This window comes from Triticum urartu, chromosome 4, assembly GCF_003073215.2.
Source record: "Triticum urartu cultivar G1812 chromosome 4, Tu2.1, whole genome shotgun sequence".
Taxonomy (NCBI): Eukaryota; Viridiplantae; Streptophyta; class Magnoliopsida; order Poales; family Poaceae; genus Triticum; species Triticum urartu.
This window is the reverse complement of record NC_053025.1, coordinates 315,720,667-315,738,271: the sequence shown is the minus strand read 5'-3', so window position 1 is coordinate 315,738,271 and position 17,605 is coordinate 315,720,667.

Below are 17,605 nucleotides of genomic sequence, written 5' to 3'. Positions count from 1 at the left end.
TTCCTATGCTGCAGCGCCATCATACCACATACACTAGTCGTTGCCGGTGTCAGCCGAAGGCTCTGGGAAGCTCGCCGGTGACCTTGTGGAATTGGTGCTCACCTATTTCGTGCTGCCTTCTTGCACTCGGTAAATCCATGTTGAAATTGGCCAGTTCCCACCGCTCCTGCTCCTTTTCTTGGCGCTCTTCGCCTTGCTCTCGCCGGCAGCGCACCCGGCGGCGGCGGCATGCCACCCGTACAAGACCTAATCGCGCTGCCAACATTGTTCGGGAACCTCACCGTCGCTGGCATCCTCCGTGCTGTGTGGTCCAGCGGGAAGTACTTCTGCAGCTGGGATGGCGTCTCAGCCGTCGAGCAGCCGGAGATCGAGTGGCACGAATCGATCGGGCGGCGCCGCATCACAAGCCTGACGGGGAAGAAGATAAGAGTGCTGCTTTGAGATTCGCGGATCCATGTGGCGTTCGATGGAATGGGTCGCTCTGTTCGGAGTGTACGACCCGGTCTCATATGATTTTCTTCCGCGTGTTATGGTCTCAGTAGGTTTCTCTCTGTTGATTGGTCTCACATACTAGTAGCACATAGTCTCGAGGTTTTTTTTGGAACGATGAACCAGCTGTATGTATTATAAGTAAAACAAAGTAACAAATATGTAGAAAGAAACACAAAAGCTCAAAATGAACCCAAGTTAACCAACACCAGTTCTAGGAAAGCCTAAAATGTTTACTGGAGCTTAAGTAATATATTGATCAACCCAGTCAAGGAAGGCCTCTTGATTCTATGCTTAACCAGCAAGAGGTTATTCCTGAGTAGTCTGCTCCATGAAAATATGGAAGGTGTCTGAGCCTTGATTTAGAGTGTCTCTGCATACAGATAATCCAACAAGCCATAATAACAATTTCCATAGCAAATTTGGATGGAAGTTCTTGCAGGGAGCATGATCTCATCCATAGTTGATTGCCTCTCTTCGTGTTGTTAATCAAGTAATCCCAATATTTCAGGGCAAAGGAACAATCTGAGAAAAGATGAAGGACGGTCTCTTCAAAGCAGAATTGCATAACTACCAGGCAGATGGAAGGGAGAATGATTTCCTATAGAGCAAATTCTTACTATTAATTTTCTCATGAAAGATCATACAAATAAGATTCTATATCTGAGCACGGTGCTATTCTTCCAAAGTTTTCAAAACATGGGAGCAGCGATGGCCCATTGGACATCCTGATGGAAGAGAAAGAGAAGCTATTCCAGGGATACTTTCATTTTTCCTGAGCATCTATTAATTGAATGGGACGAAGGCACGAGCGAGCGACTCAGACGACATCGAGGGACCAGTGGACGACATTTGCGGTGGAGCGGCATTTTCCGTCCACTGGTCCCTCGAGCCTATGCATACCTGTGATAGCCTGGCTTATTAGGAATGATGGACTACTCATATCAATAAGGAATTCCTTCTTTTTCGGGAGCCCAGTCGGAAAGAACTCCAAAGTTAAGCGTGCTCAGTTTGGAGTAATTTCAGGATGAGTGACCGACCGGGAAGTTGCTCCTGGGTGCGCACGAGTGAGGACAAAATGCACAGAAAAGACTAGTATTGATATGTGGGGACATTCTAGATCCCGCCAGGAGTAACGACCACCGGCGGGTGTGTCTGGAGCGTTACAAGTTGGTATCAGAGCCGACCCTCGTGGTTACACGGATGTTTGCGGACAGATGCGCGGTCATGTTGTTCATGACGTTTGTGACCCGTCGTGGCACACAACATAATTGAATGGAACGAAGGCACGAGCGAGCGACTCGGGCGGCGTCGAGGGACTAGTGGACGGCATTTGCGGTGGAGCGGCATTTGCCGTCCACTGGTCCCTCGAGTCTATGCATACCTGTGATAGCTTGGCTTATTAGGGATGATAGACTACTCATATCAATAAGGAATTCCTTCTTTTCCTGGAGCCCATTCGAAAAGAATTCCAAAGTTAAGTGTGCTCAGCTTGGAGTAATTTCAGGATGGGTGACTGACCGGGAAGTTGCTTCCGGGTGCGCACGAGTGAGGACAAAATGCGCAAAAAGACTAGTATTGATATGTGGGGATAGTCTAGATCCTGTCAGGAGTAACGACCACCGGCGGGTGTGTCTAGGGCGTTACAATACCTCCATCGCTCCCCCCATCGCTCCCGCATCGAGCAACTCGGGCGGGCCACTACCCTAGTTGTCGCCAAGCCCCAATCTACTCCCTCCTCTTATCCCGTCACCGCCGCATGATGCTGCCGGGCTATGCCCGGGGGCAGATGGCGGTGGTAGGGTCTCTCCTCCTCTCCCATTGCTTGGGGTGGGGTGGGGCCCCCGACGTGTGGAGGCGTGGCTGGTCGGGTCATGTGGCGTGGCAGCGGATGGCGGCTCTGCGGCCGGTCAAATCTCAGTTTGACAGCGGCAACATGGAGGGCCTGGTGGATGGATCGACTGTACGTGTGGTCTGGCCTTCGGTCAGATTTGATCTGGCCGGTGCAGCCTACTCCATGCGTGGCGACGGTGATCGGTGGCGGTCTCGTGCACACAAGGATGGATGGAGGTTCCCCGAGCGGATCTGGGTGAAAACACTACTCTTGGCTCGTTTTCAAGGCCAGCGATGGCGGCGTTTTCTGTGTCATCCCCTTCTTGAAGCATCGTCGTGGAGAAACTGTAGACCCCTATCTGCCACCTCCGGGGGAAACTCTAGATCGGTCGATCAGATGACGGCGGCGCTCTTTTGCTGTATCCCTCCTGGGCGTTATTTTTGGAGGTATGCATAGGATCAAGGGACTAATGGACGACATTTGCGGTGGAGCGGCGTTCCATGCTACGCATTGATGACGTGGAGTCTCAGCAGCGTGGTGCAGCAGGGCCTCGACGACGGATGTGTGATGATGGACGCGCATAGGAAGAGGAGGTGTTGTCTGGCGCCATGGTGGCGTCGTCAACAGGCCTGGCAAGGTCAATGCGTGATGACCCACAAGTATAGTGGATCAATCATAGTCCTTTCGATAAGTAAGAGTGTCCAACAAGCCTCCCATTTATGCTATGTGGGTCGACCGGTACTTGGGTGTTGTTCTTACTTGAACAAGCCTCCCACTTATGATTACTCTCTCTTGTAAGCATCTACAACTACGAAACAAGAATTAAGATAAATCTAACCATAGCATGAAACATATGGATCCAAATCAGCCCCTTACGGAATATCGCATAAACTAGGGTTTAAGCTCTATCACTCTAGCAATCCATCATCTAATTACTGCTCCACAATGCCTTCCCTTAGGCCTAAAGATGGTGAAGTGTCATTCGACGTTCACATGACACCACTAGAGGAAGCAACAACATACATATCATCAAAATATCGAACGAATACCAAATTCACATGATTACTTATGACAAGACTTCTCCAAGTCCTCAAGAACAAAAGTAACTACTCACAAATCATATTCATGTTCAAGATCAGAGGGGGTACTAAATATCATCAAGGATCTGAACATATAATCTTCCACCAAATAAACCAACTAGTATCAACTACAAGATGTAATCAACACTACTACTAACTGATAACCCACAAGTATAGGGGATCACAACAGTTTTTGAGGGTAGAGTATTCAACCCAAATTTATTGATTCGACACAAGGGGAGCCAAAGAATATTTGCAAGTATTAGCAGCTGAGTTGTCAATTCGACCACACCTGGAGATTAATTATCTGTAGCAAAGTGATCACTAGCAAAATAGTATGATAGTTTTGATAGTAGTAGCAATAGCAATAGTAACAGTATCAGTGATAGCAATTATTTTGTAGCAAGTGTAACAGTATCAGTAATAGTAGTAACTTAGCAAGAGCAATATAAGAGAAATTCGTAGGCATTGCATCAGTGAATTCGCTGGATGATATTTTTCATATAACAGTCATAACCTAGGGCGATATGGCACTAGCTCTACTTCATAAATATAATGTAGGCATATATTCCGTAAATAGTCATACGTGCTTATGGAAAGAACTTGCATGAAATCTTTTGTCCTACCCTCCCGTGGCAGCGGGGTCCAATTGAAAACTAAGGGATATTAAGGCCTTCTTTTAATAGAGAACTGGAACAAAGCATTAACACATAGTGAATACATGAACTCCTCAAACTACGGTTATCACCGGAAAGTATCCCGACTACTGTCACTTCGGGGTTTATGGATCATAACACGTAATAGGTGAATATAACTTGCAATATCGGATCTAGAACATATATATAACGGTGATAACATAAACGGTTCAGATATGAAATCATGGCACCCGATCCCAAAGTGAGAAGCATTAAGCATGGCAAAGTCATATCAACATCAATCTCAGAACATAGTGGATACTAAGGATCAAGCCTTAACAAAACTAACTTGATTACATGATGAACCTCATCCAACTCCTCACCAACCATCGAGCCTACGAAGGAATTACTCACTCCCGATGGGGAGCATCATGGAATTGGCGATAGAGAAGGGTTGGTGATGACGAAGATCGTAGATCCCCCTCTCCGGAGCCCCAAACGGACTCCATATCTGGCCTTCCGATGAAGAACATGAGGTGGCGGTGACTCCGTCTCGCGAAACGCGATAATTCTTTCTCCTTGGTTTTTTCTGGAAAAATAGCTATTTATGGAGTTGGATTCAGTGTCTGCGGGGCCACCAGGTGGGGACAACCCACCTGGGCATGCTAGGAGGAGGCATGCCCTGGTGGGTTGTGCTCACCCAGGGGCCCCTCTCCGGTGGTTCTTGGCTCCAGTAATTCTATTTTATTATATAAAAAATCCACGCAAAGTTTCGTTCTCATCCAAGAACTTTTATTTCTGCACAAAAACAACACCATGGTAGTTCTGTTGAAAACAACGTCAGTACGGGTTAGTTTCATTCAAATCATGCAAATTAGAGTCCAAAACAAGAGGAAAAGCGTTAGGAAAAGTAGATACGACGGAGACGAATCCACTCCCAAGCTTAAACATTTGCTTTTCCTCAAGCAATTCAGTTGATAAACTGAAAGTGAAAAAGAAAAACTTTTACGAACTTTTTTTTCTCTTGTTTACATAAATAAGCTTAAGTAGGACCCATGATTTCAGCCAAGATCATGACTAACCATGTCGACAATAACTCTTAAAATTTATATTAACTCATATCAATGGCATAATCTACTAGCGAGCAATAATAAGATATCTCACATGGAAACACTTTGTAAAACCAACCACGATATAATATGACAATAATGGTATCTCGCTAGCCCTTTCTGAGACCGCAAAACATAAATCCAGAGCACATCCAAAGTTCAAGTAGCGACTAAACATTTTAATTCATGGTAGAAATGATCCAGTCATGATACGCCCAACATTAGCTCTACACAATGCATGAGGATGGCAATAGTGCTCTCAGGATTTGGCCCTTATTTGAGAAGGTGATGACACAACATATAAGTAAATAGATAGTTGCTACCTCTTGAGCATGCGTTGGTATTCCCTTGAAGAGGAAATGGGTGATGCAGCAAAGTAGCATAAGTATTTCCCTCAGTTTTGAGAATCAAGGTATCAATCCACTAGGAGACAACACACAACTCACCTAGTATTTCACAAACAATCAAGAACCTTGCAACCAATGTGATAAAGGGGTTGTCAATCCCTTCACGATCACTCGCAAAAGTGAGATCTTATAAAGATAGTAAAGTAATTATTTTTGGTATTTTTGTTGTATAGATTGAAAAGTAAAGATTGCAAAATAGTAAACGAGATGCGATGTAAATAAAAGAGATGTAATATATAGGAAAGAGACCCGGGGGCCATAGGTTTCACTAGTGGCTTCTCTCAAGATAGCATGTATTACGGTGGGTGAACAAATTACTGCCGAGCAATTGATAGAAAAGCACATAGTTATGAAGATATCTAAGGCAATGATCATGAATATAGGCATCACGTCCATGTCAAGTGGATCGAAACGATTCTGCATCTACTACTATTACTCCACACATCGACCACTATCCAGCATGCATCTATATTATTAAGTTCATAAGAATGGAGTAACGCATTAAGCAAGATGACATGATGTAGAGGGATAAACTCAAGCAATATGATATAAACCCCATCTTTTTATCCTCGATGGCAACAACACAATACGTGCCTTGCTGCCCCTACTGTCACTGGGAAAGGACACCGCAAGATTGAACCCAAAGCTAAGCACTTCTCCCATTGCAAGAAAGATCAATCTAGTAGGCCAAACTAAACCGATAATTCGAAGAGACTTGCAAAGATATCAGATCATGCATATAAGAATTCAGAGAAGAACCAAATAATATTCATAGATAATCTTGTTCATAAATCCACAATTCATCGGATCTCGACAAACACACCGCGAAAGAGTATTACATCGAATAGATCTCCAAGAACACCGAGGAGAACTTTTTATTGAGAATCAAAGATAGAGAAGAAGCCACCTAGCTAATACCTATGGACCCGAAGGTCTGTGGTAAACTACCCACGCTTCATCGGAGAGGCAATGGTGTTGATGTAGAAGCCCTCCATGATCGATTCCCCCTCCGGCAGATCACCGGAAAAGGCCCCAAGATGGGATCTCACGGGTACAGAAGGTTGCGGCAGTGGAAAAGTGGTTTCATGGCTCTCCCTGATGTTTCTAGGGTATAAGAGTATATATATGCGAAAGAAGTACGTCGGTGGAGCTACGAGGGGCCCATGAGGGTGGGGGGTGTGCCTACCCCCTGGGTGCACCCTCCTGCCTCGTGGCTTCCTCGTGGAGTTCCAGACCTCGACTCCAAGTCTTCTGGATTGCTTTCGGTCCAAGAAAGATCATCGCGAAGGTTTCATTCCGTTTGGGCTCCATTTGGTATCCCTTTTCTGCAAAACTCTAAAATAAGTAAAAAAACAGAAACTGGTACTGGGCTCCGGTTAATAGGTTAGTCCCAAAAATAATATAAAAGAGAATATTAAAGCCCATTAAACATCCAAGACAGATAATATAATAGCATGGAACAATCAAAAATTATAGATACATTGGAGACGTATTAAGCATCCCCAAGCTTAATTCCTGCTCGTCCTCGAGTAGGTAAATGATAAAAACAGAATTTTTGATGTGGAATGCTACCTAACATAATTATCAATGTAATTTTCTTTATTGTGGCATGAATGTTCAGATACAAAATATTCAAGACAAAAGTTTAATATTGACATAAAAACATTAATACTTCAAGCATACTAACAAAGCAATCATGTCTTCTTAAAATAACATGGCCAAAGAAAGCTTTCCCTACAAAATCATATATTCTGCCTATGCTCTATCTTCATCACACAAAATATTTAATCATGCACAACCCGATTACAAGCCAAGAAATTGTTTCATACTTTTGACATTCTCAAAAAATTTCAATCTTCACGCAATACATGAGCGCGAGCCATGGATATAGCACTATAGGTGGAATAGAGGGGTGGTTGTGGAGAAGACAAAATGGAGAAGATAGTCTCACATCAACTAGGCGTATCAACGGGCTATGGAGATGCCCATCAATAGATATCAATGTGAGTGAGTAGGGGTTGCCATGCAACGGATGCACTAGAGCTATAAGTGTATGAAAGCTCAACAAAAAAACTAAGTGGGTGTGCATCCAACTTGATTGCTCACGAAGACCTAGGGCATTTTGAGGAAGCCCATCATTGGAATATACAAGCCAAGTTCTATAATGAAAAATTCCCACTAGTATATGAAAGTGACAAAATAAGAGACTCTCTATCATGAAGATCATGGTGCTACTTTGAAGCACAAGTGTGGAAAAAGGATAGTAGCATTGTCCCTTCTCTCTTTTTCTCTCATTTTTCTTGTTTTTGGGGTCCTCTCTTTTTTTGGCCTCTTTTTTTATATTTTTCGTCCGGAGTCTCATCCCAACTTGTGGGGGAATCATAGTCTCCATCACCCTTTCCTCACTAGGAAAATGCTCTAATAATGATGATCATCACACTTTTATTTATTTACAACTCAAGAATTACAACTCGATACTTAGAACAAAATATGACTCTATGTGAATGCCCCCGGGGGTGTACCGGGATGTTCAATGAATCAAGAGTAACATGTATGAAAGAATTATGAATGGTGGCTTTGCTACAAATACGATGTCAACTACATGATCATGCAAGGCAATTTGACAATGATGGAGCGTGTCATAATAAATGGAACGGTGGAAAGTTGCATGGCAATATATCTCGGAATGGCTATGGAAATGCCATAATAGGTAGGTATGGTGGCTGTTTTGAGGAAGGTAAATGGTGGGTTTATGGTACCGGCGAAAGTTGCGTGGTACTAGAGAGGCTAGCAATGGTGGAAGGGTGAGAGTGCGTATAATCCATGGACTCAACATTAGTCATAAAGAACTCACATACTTATTGCAAAGATCTATTAGTTATCCAAATGAAGTACTACGCGCATGCTCCTAGGGGGATAGATTGGTAGGAAAAGACCATCGCTCGTCCCCGACCGCCACTCATAAGGAAGACAATCAATAAATAGATCATGCTCCAAATTCATCACATAACAGTTCACCATACGTGCATGCTACGGGAATCACAAACTTTAACACAAGTATCTCTCAAATTCACAACTACTCTACTAGCATGACTCTAATATCACCATCTTCATATCTTAAAACAATCATAAAGAATCAAACTTCTCATAGTATTCAACACACTTTATATGAAAGTTTTTATTATACCCATCTTGGATGCCCATCATATTAGGACTAGTTTAATAGCCAAAGCAAATTACCATGCTGTTCTAAAAGACTCTCAAAATAATATAAGTGAAGCATGAGAGATCAATAATTTCTATAAAATAAAACCACCACCATGCTGTAAAAAGATATAAGTGAAGCACTAGAGCAAAATTATCTAGCTCAAAAGATATAAGTGAAGAACATAGAGTATTCTAATAAATTCTGATTCATGCCTGTCTCTACCAAAAGATTTGTAAAACAAGGATGATTGTGTTAAACTAAAAAGAAAAGTCTCAAATCATACAAGACGCTCCAAGAAAAACACATATCATGTGGTGAATAAAAATATAGCCTCAAGTAAAGATACCGATAGACGAATACGAAAGTGGGGATGCCTTCCGGGGCATCCCCAAGATTAGGCTTTTGGTTGTCCTTGAATTTTACCTTGGGGTGCCTTGGGCATCCCCAAGCTTAGGCTATTGCCACTCCTTATTCCAAAATCCATCAAATCTTTACCCAAAAACTTGAAAACTTCACAACACAAAACTTCAACAGAAATCTCATGAGCTCCGTTAGTATAAGAAAATAAACCACCACTTTAAGGTATTGTAATGAACTAATTCTTTGTTTATATTTGTGTTAAACCTACTGTATTCCGACTTCTCTATGGTTCATACCCCTCGATACTACTCATAGATTCATCAAAATAAGAAAACAACACACGAAAAACAGAATCTGTCAAATACAGAACAGTCTGTAGCAATCTGTAACTTTCGAATACTTTTGTAACTCCAAAAATTCTGAAAAATTAGGACGGCCTGAGATATTTGTATATTGATCTACTGCAAGTGGAGTAGGTATTTTATCGCTCTCTGGTAAAAATGAAAATTAATTCCATGAGCGTAAAAGTTTTTGTTTTTTACAGCAAGATCAAACAACTATCACCCAAGAAGATCCTAAAGTATTTACTAGGCACAAACACTAATTAAAACATATAAAGCACAATCATAACAGAAGCTAGATGAATTATTTATTACTAAACAGGAGCAAAAAGCAAAAAACAAAGAACAAAAATAAAATTGGGTTGCCTCCCAACAAGCGCTATCGTTTAATGCCCCTAGCTAGGCATAAAAACAAGAATATATCTAGGTATTGCCATCTTTGGTATGCAATCCATAAGTGGCTCTCATAATAGATTCATAAGGCAGTTTAATTTTCTTCCTAGGAAAGTGTTCCATGCCTTTCCTTAACGGAAATTGGAATCTAATATTTCCTTCTTTCATGTCAATAATTGCACTAATCGTTCTAAGGAAAAGTCTACCAAGAATAATAGGACATGTAGGATTGCAGTCTATATCAAGAACAATGAAGTCTATGGGCACATAATTCCTATTTGCAACAATAAAAACATCATTAATCATTCCCATAGGTTTCTTAATGGTGGAATCCGCAAGATGCAAATTTAAAGAACAATCATCAAATTCATGGAAACCTAGCACATCACACAAGGTTTTTGGAGTCATGGAAACACTAGCACCCAAATCACACAAAGCATAGCATTAATAATCTTTATCTTAATTTTAATAGTAGGTTCCCACTCATCATAAAGTTTTCTAGGGATAGAAACTTCTAGTTCAAGCTTTTCTTCATAGGATTGCATTAATGCATCAACGATATGTTTAGTAAAAGCTTTATTTTGATTATAAACATGAGGATAATTTAACATGGATTGCAACAAGGAAATACAATCTATCAAAGAGAAATTATCATAATTAAATTCCTTGAAATCCAGAATAGTGGGTTCATTGCTATGTAATGTTTTGACCTTTTCAATCCCATTTTTATTGATTTTTGCATCAAGATCTAAAAACTTCGAATTATTGGGACGCCTTTTAACTAAAGTTGACTCATCTCCAGTCCCATCTTTATCAAGATTCATATTGGAAAACAAAGATTTAATAGGAGTCACATCAATCACTTTTAGATCTTCATCATTATTATCATGAAAACTAGTAGAACACGCTTTCACAAAGCAATCTTTTTTGCATGCATCCTAGCGGTTTTTTCTTTACACTCATCAATGGAAATTCTCATGGCTTTGAGAGACTCATTTATGTCATGCTTAGATGGAATAGATCTATGTTTCAAAGAATCAACATCAAGAGAAATTCTATCCACGTTCCTAGCCAACTCATCAATCTTAAGCAATTTTTCTTCAACCAAAGCATTGAAATTCTTTTGCGAACTCATAAATTCTTTAACACTAGTCTCAAAATCAGAGGGAATATTATTAAAATTTCCATAAGAGTTGTTGTAGGAATTACCATAATTATTAGAGGAATTACTAGGAAACTGCCTAGAATTAAAGTTTCCTCTATACGCGTTGTTACCAAAATTGTTCCTACCAACAAAATTAACATCCATAGATTCATTATTATTCTCAATTAAAGTGGACAAAGGCACATCATTAGGATCAGAATAAACACTTTTATTAGCAAACAATTTCATAAGTTCATCCATGTTTCCACTCAAAACATTAATCTCTTCAATCGTATGAACTTTTTTACTAGTGGATCTTTCGGTGTGTCATTGAGAGTAATTAACCATAATATCGTCTAGGAGTTTAGTAGCTTCTCCTAAACTGATTTCCATAAAAGTGCCTCCCGTGGCCGAATCTAAAAGATTTCTAGAAGCAAAATTCAGTCCGGCATAAAAGTTTTGTATAATCATCCACAAATTCAAACCATGTGTAGGGCAATCACGTATCATTAATTTCATCCTCTCCCAAGCTTGCGCAACATGCTTATGATCAAGTTGCTTAAAATTCATAATATCGTTCCTAAGAGAGATGATCTTAGCGGGAGGAAAATACTTAGGGATAAAAGCATCTTTGCACTTATTCCATGAATCAATACTATTTTTAGGCAAAGAAGAGAACCAAGTTTTAGCACGATCTCTAAGAGAAAACGGAAATAGCTTCAATTTAACAATATCATTATCCACATCTTTCTTATTTTTCATATCACATAAATCAACAAAGTTGTTTAGATGGGTAGCGGCATCTTCACTAGGAAGGCCAGAAAATTGATCTTTCATAACAAGATTCAACAAAGCGGTATTAATTTTACAAGATTCAACATCGGTAGTAGGAGCAATCGGAGTGCTAATAAAATCATTGTTGGTGGTATTGGAAAAGTCACACAATTTAGTATGATCTTGAGCCATCGTGACAAACAGTCAATCCAACACACAAGCACACAAGAAGCAAGCGAAAAGAGACGAACGGAAGAGGGGCGAAGAAAAGGCAAAGGTTTTTGAAAATCGTTTTAGAAGTGGGGGAGAGGAAAACGAGAGGCGAATGGCAAATAATGTAATGCGAGGGAGAAGAGTTTATGGTGGGTACTTGGAATGTCTTGACTTGGCGTAGATCTCCCTGGCAACGGCGCTAGAAATTGTTCTTGCTACCTCTTGAGCATGCGTTGGTTTTCCCTTGAAGAGGAAAGGGGTGATACAGCAAATTAGCGTAAGTATTTCCCTTAGTTTTGAGAACCAAGGTATCAATCCAGTAGGAGACAATGCACAAGTCACCTAGTACCTGCATAAACAATCAAGAATCTTGCAACCAACACGATAAAGGGGTTTTCAATCCCTTCACGGTCACTCGCAAAAGTGAGATCTAATAGAGATAGTAAAGTAAATATTTTTGGTATTTTTGTTGTATAGATTGGAAAGTAAAGATTGCAAAATAGTAAACGAGATGCGATGTAAATAAAAGAGATGTAATATAATAGGAAAGAGACCCGGGGGCCATAGGTTTCACTAGTGGCTTCTCTCAAGATGACATGTATTACGGTGGGTGAACAAATTACTACCGAGCAATTGATAGAAAAGCGCATAGTTATGAAGATATCTAAGGCAATGATCATGAATATAGGCATCACGTCCGTGTCAAGTATATCGAAACGATTCTGCATCTACTACTATTACTCCACACATTGACCGCTATCCAGCATGCATCTAGAGTAGTAAGTTCATAAGAATGGAGTAACGCATTAAGCAAGATGACATGATGTAGATGGATAAACTCAAGCAATATGATATAAACCCCATCTTTTTATCCTCGATGGCAACAAGACAATGCGTGCCTTGCTGCCCCTACTGTCACTAGGAAAGGACACCGCAAGATTAAACCCAAAGCTAGGCACTTCTCCCATTGCAAGAAAGATCTATGTAGTAGGCCGAACTAAACTGATAATTCGAAGAGACTTGCAAAGATATCAAATCATGCATATAAGAAGTCAGAGAAGAACCAAATAATATTCATAGATAATCTTGTTCATAAATCCACAATTCATCGGATCTCGACAAACACACCACAAAATAGTATTACATCGAATAGATCTCCAAGAACATCGAGGGGAACATTGTATTGAGAATCAAAGAGAGAGAGAAGAAGCCATCTAGCTAATAACTATGGACCCGAAAGTCTGTGTTAAACTACTCACGCTTCATCGGAGAGGCAATGGTGTTGATGTAGAAGCCCTCCATGATCGATTCCCCCTCCGGCAGAATGCCGGAAAAGGCCCCAAGATGGGATCTCACGGGTACAGAAGGTTGCAGCATTGGAAAAGTGGTTTCGTGGCTCTCCCTGATGTTTCTAGGGTATAAGAGTATATATAGGTGAAAGAAGTACGTCGGTGGAGGTACAAGGGGCCCACGAGGGTGGGTGCGTGCCTACCCCCTGGGCGCTCCCTCCTGCCTCGTGGCTTCCTCGTGGAGTTCCAGACTTCGACTCCAAGTCTTCTGGATTGCTTTCGGTCCAACAAAGATCATCACGAAGGTTTCATTCCGTTTGGACTCCGTTTGGTATTTCTTTTTTGCAAAACTCTAAAATAGGCAAAAAAACAGAAACTGGCACTGGGCCTTCGGTTAATAGGTTAGTCCCAAAAATAATATAAAATATCATATTAAAGCCCATTAAACATCCAAAACAGATAATATAATAGCATGGAACAATCAAAAATTATAGATACGTTGGAGACGTATCAATAGTCCCTTCGCAGAGGGAAGTAGTGATTTGCAGCGGTGCCAGCGCTCAAAATTTTAAAACAGAGATAAATGAAATTTTGAGAAATGCACCCTTCTTGTTTACTTCGCGACCATTAGTTATCGGTATCTTCCATGCTAAACACATTAGTGGCGGTTCCCAAGCGATAAAAAGTAAAGGTTTACTCCCCCTCCACCAACAAACACACTCCACGGCTAACCGAATCCACGAGTACCGTCGATACCAACATCAGTCCCGGGGGAGTTTTCTTTAATGATTTGCAATTTGATTTCGGGACTGGGAATCCCTATTACCGCCCCTCTCATGCAAGGAAGAGTGAATAAACACTCATCATGAGAATAACCCGCTTAGCTTGAAAGATACTGACTACCTCCTGTCTCTCTATGAACAATCCCGGCACACAAAAATGATATTTATTTGAAGTTTTTTTAGAGGCGGCACATGCAAATTTACTTAGAACGGCAGGGTAATACAGCATATAGGTAGGTATGGTGAACTCATCTAGAATAATGCTAGCTATCTTACGATCATGCAAAGCAATATGACAATAAATGATCAAGTCGTGTATATGATGATGATGGAAGTTGCATGGCAATATATCTTGGAATGGCTATGGAAATGCCATGATAGGTAGGTATGGTGGCTGTTTTGAGGAAGATATAAGGAGGCTTATGCGTGATAGAACGTATAATATCACGGGGTTTGGATGCACCGGCGAAGTTTGCACCGACTCTCAAGGTGAGAAAGGGCAATGCACGGTACCGAAGAGGCTAGCAATGATGGAAGGGTGAGAGTGCGTATAATCCATGGACTCAACATTAGTCATAAAGAACTCACATACTTATTGCAAAAATCTATTAGTCATCGAAACAAAGTACTATGTGCATGCTCCTAGGGGGATAGATTGGTAGGAAAAGACCATCGCTCGTCCCTGACCGCCACTCATAAGGAAGACAATCAATAAATACCTCATGCTCCAACTTCGTTACATAACGGTTCACCATACATGCATGCTACGGGAGTCACAAACTTCAACACAAGTATTTCTACAATCCATAACTACCCACTAGCATGAATCTAATATCACCATCTTTATATCGCAAAACTATTGCAAGGAATCAAACATATCATATTCAGTGATCTACAAGTTTTATGTAGGATTTAATGACTAACCATGTGAATGAAAAATTCCTACCAACTCTCTAAATAGATATAAGTGAAGCAAGAGATTTTAATTCTTTCTACAAAAGATATGCCCACACTCTAATAAATATAAGCGAAGCAAGAGAGCATTCTACAAATGGCGGTTTTATATGTGTAGGGAAGCATGCAATCCAAACTTCAAATGATATAAGCGAAGCACATGAAGCATTCTATAAAGCCATACTCAAAAGATATAAGTGAAGTGCAAAGAGCATTCTATAAATCAACCATGGACTATCTGATACCAGCATGGTGCATCAAAGAAAAGTGAAAGCTAAATGCAAAAGACGCTCCAAGATTTGCACATATCACATGAATGAAACGAAACCGAAAACATACCGATACTTGTTGAAGAAAGATGGGATGCCTTCCGGGGCATCCCCAAGCTTAGACGCTTGAGTATCCTTGAATATTTACTTGGGATGCCTTGGGAATCCCCAAGCTTGAGATCTTGCCTCTCCTCCTTCTCCTCACACCGAGACCTCCTCGATCCTTGATCACTTCATCCACACAAAACTCAACAGAAAGTTCGGTAAGATCCGTTAGTATAATAAAGCAAATCACTACTCGTTGCAAACCAATTCATATTTTGTTTTTGGATTGTAGCTACTGTAATATAACTTTTCCATGGCTTAATCCACTGATAGAAATCGATAGTTTCATCAAAACAAGCAAACAATGCATCAAAAACAGAATATGTCTTAAACAGGACAGTCTGTAGTAATCTGAACATTCACCATACTTCTGGTACTCCAAAAATTCTGAAAAATAGGAAAAACAAACAATTTGTATAAAAATACAGTTCAAAATGTTTCAGAACCTTTTGACGTTCCAATAAAAAATGTAAAAGTGTGCACTACAGCCAAAGTTTCTGTTTTGCACTGCACAAACCAACAAGCAATGTAAACATCCTAAAGGAAAATCTTGCCACATTATTTTTATAATACAATGGAATTGTACAAGGGGATAATTATTTTTGTTGAAAAGTTTCTGTAATCAAGATACACAAAGTTTCTGTGAGCATGAACAAAGTTCAAGGAGCTCCCTCACTTCAACAATGCTTGTCTCTCTCACTTTCACTTTCCTTTTTGAAAAGTTTTGGGTTCCCCTCTTTATTTTTTTTGTTTTAAAACTCTATAAAAGCACTCAACATAAATAAGTGACTCTCTAAAACTTCCGGGTTGTCTCCTTGGCAGCGCTTTCTTTAAAGCCATTAAGCTAGGCATAAGGTGCTCAAGTAATGAATCCACCTGGATCCCAAGGTATATCAAAGCAAATTTGAATTAGCAATGATTTGGAATTTAGTAGTGAGCACAAAGCAACATATATCAAGCAATGGCGAAGTCTAACTCTCTTCCTATGCATCGGTATGTCATACAAGAACAATTCATGCACATTAGTAAAGGCCAATGCATAGCATAAGAAGTTTCTTGCAATTTTATCGTGTTGGAAACATAGAGAGGCGGAGATGTAGTTCCTCTCTCATAATAATTGCAAGTAGGAGCAGCAAGCACATGCATATTATATTCTTCAAAATTATCATGTGCAACGGTAAAAGGCCACCCATCAATATAATCCTTAATAAGTGCAAACTTCTCCGATATAGTGTAGTTTGGAGAATTCAAAAAGATAATAGGACTATCATGTGTGGGTCCAATAGCAAAAATTTCGTGTTTAACATAAGGAACAACATCTCCATAAGCATAATTCATATTGGCATCTTGGCCACAAGAATAGCAAGCATAAAGTTCATCGAAAAGGGATATTTCAAACGAATCAACGGGATCATAGCAATTATCATGGCATTCATCCTTTGGTAAGAACGAAGGGACATTAAATAATGTATGAGTTGGAGAGTTACTCTCATTACAAGGTGGGCACGGGTAGCTAATCCGATCTTCCTACTTTTGTTCTCCGCTTTCCTCATCATCTTTTTCATCCAATGAGCTCACAGTTTCATTAATTTCTTCTTCCATAGACTCCTACAAAATATTAGTCTCTTCTCGGACAGCGGAGACTTTCTCAATAAATTAATCAATATTTAAGGATAGCTAAATTTTTGGGTCTATAAACTAAATCATCAAAATCTTCAAACTCTTTAAACAAAGATTCAATTTCACAAGCACCCTTAAAAGCAACAAATTCTTCTATTCGTTCCACATCATAGTAATCATATATACCATTAGCACATGAAGAAGGTGTGGAGCCTTCATCCTAGAGCAACAAGTATAATCATATCTGAAGCATAGTTGCCGAGCATACCAATGCAACATATAAATTTGATACCATAATAGTTTCCCTTTTTGAGTCAAGCGATAATCCCTAAAGTATTCACATTGATCCAACGTGTCTCCCATTATATAATTGAATGGGGTTTTCTCAGAATTATTAAAGTAGTGCATAATATCTTTCACATAATGAGCATCATGGGTTTTAGGAGGTTCCCCATCTCCATGAGTAGCAAGTAAACCTATTTTTTTTGGTATTTCGTGTTCCATATCCATAACTAAAGATAGGAACAACTTAGAACAACAAATAAAATCCACTTAGTGATACAGCAAGCAAGCACACACGAGAATATTCACCCCATGCTA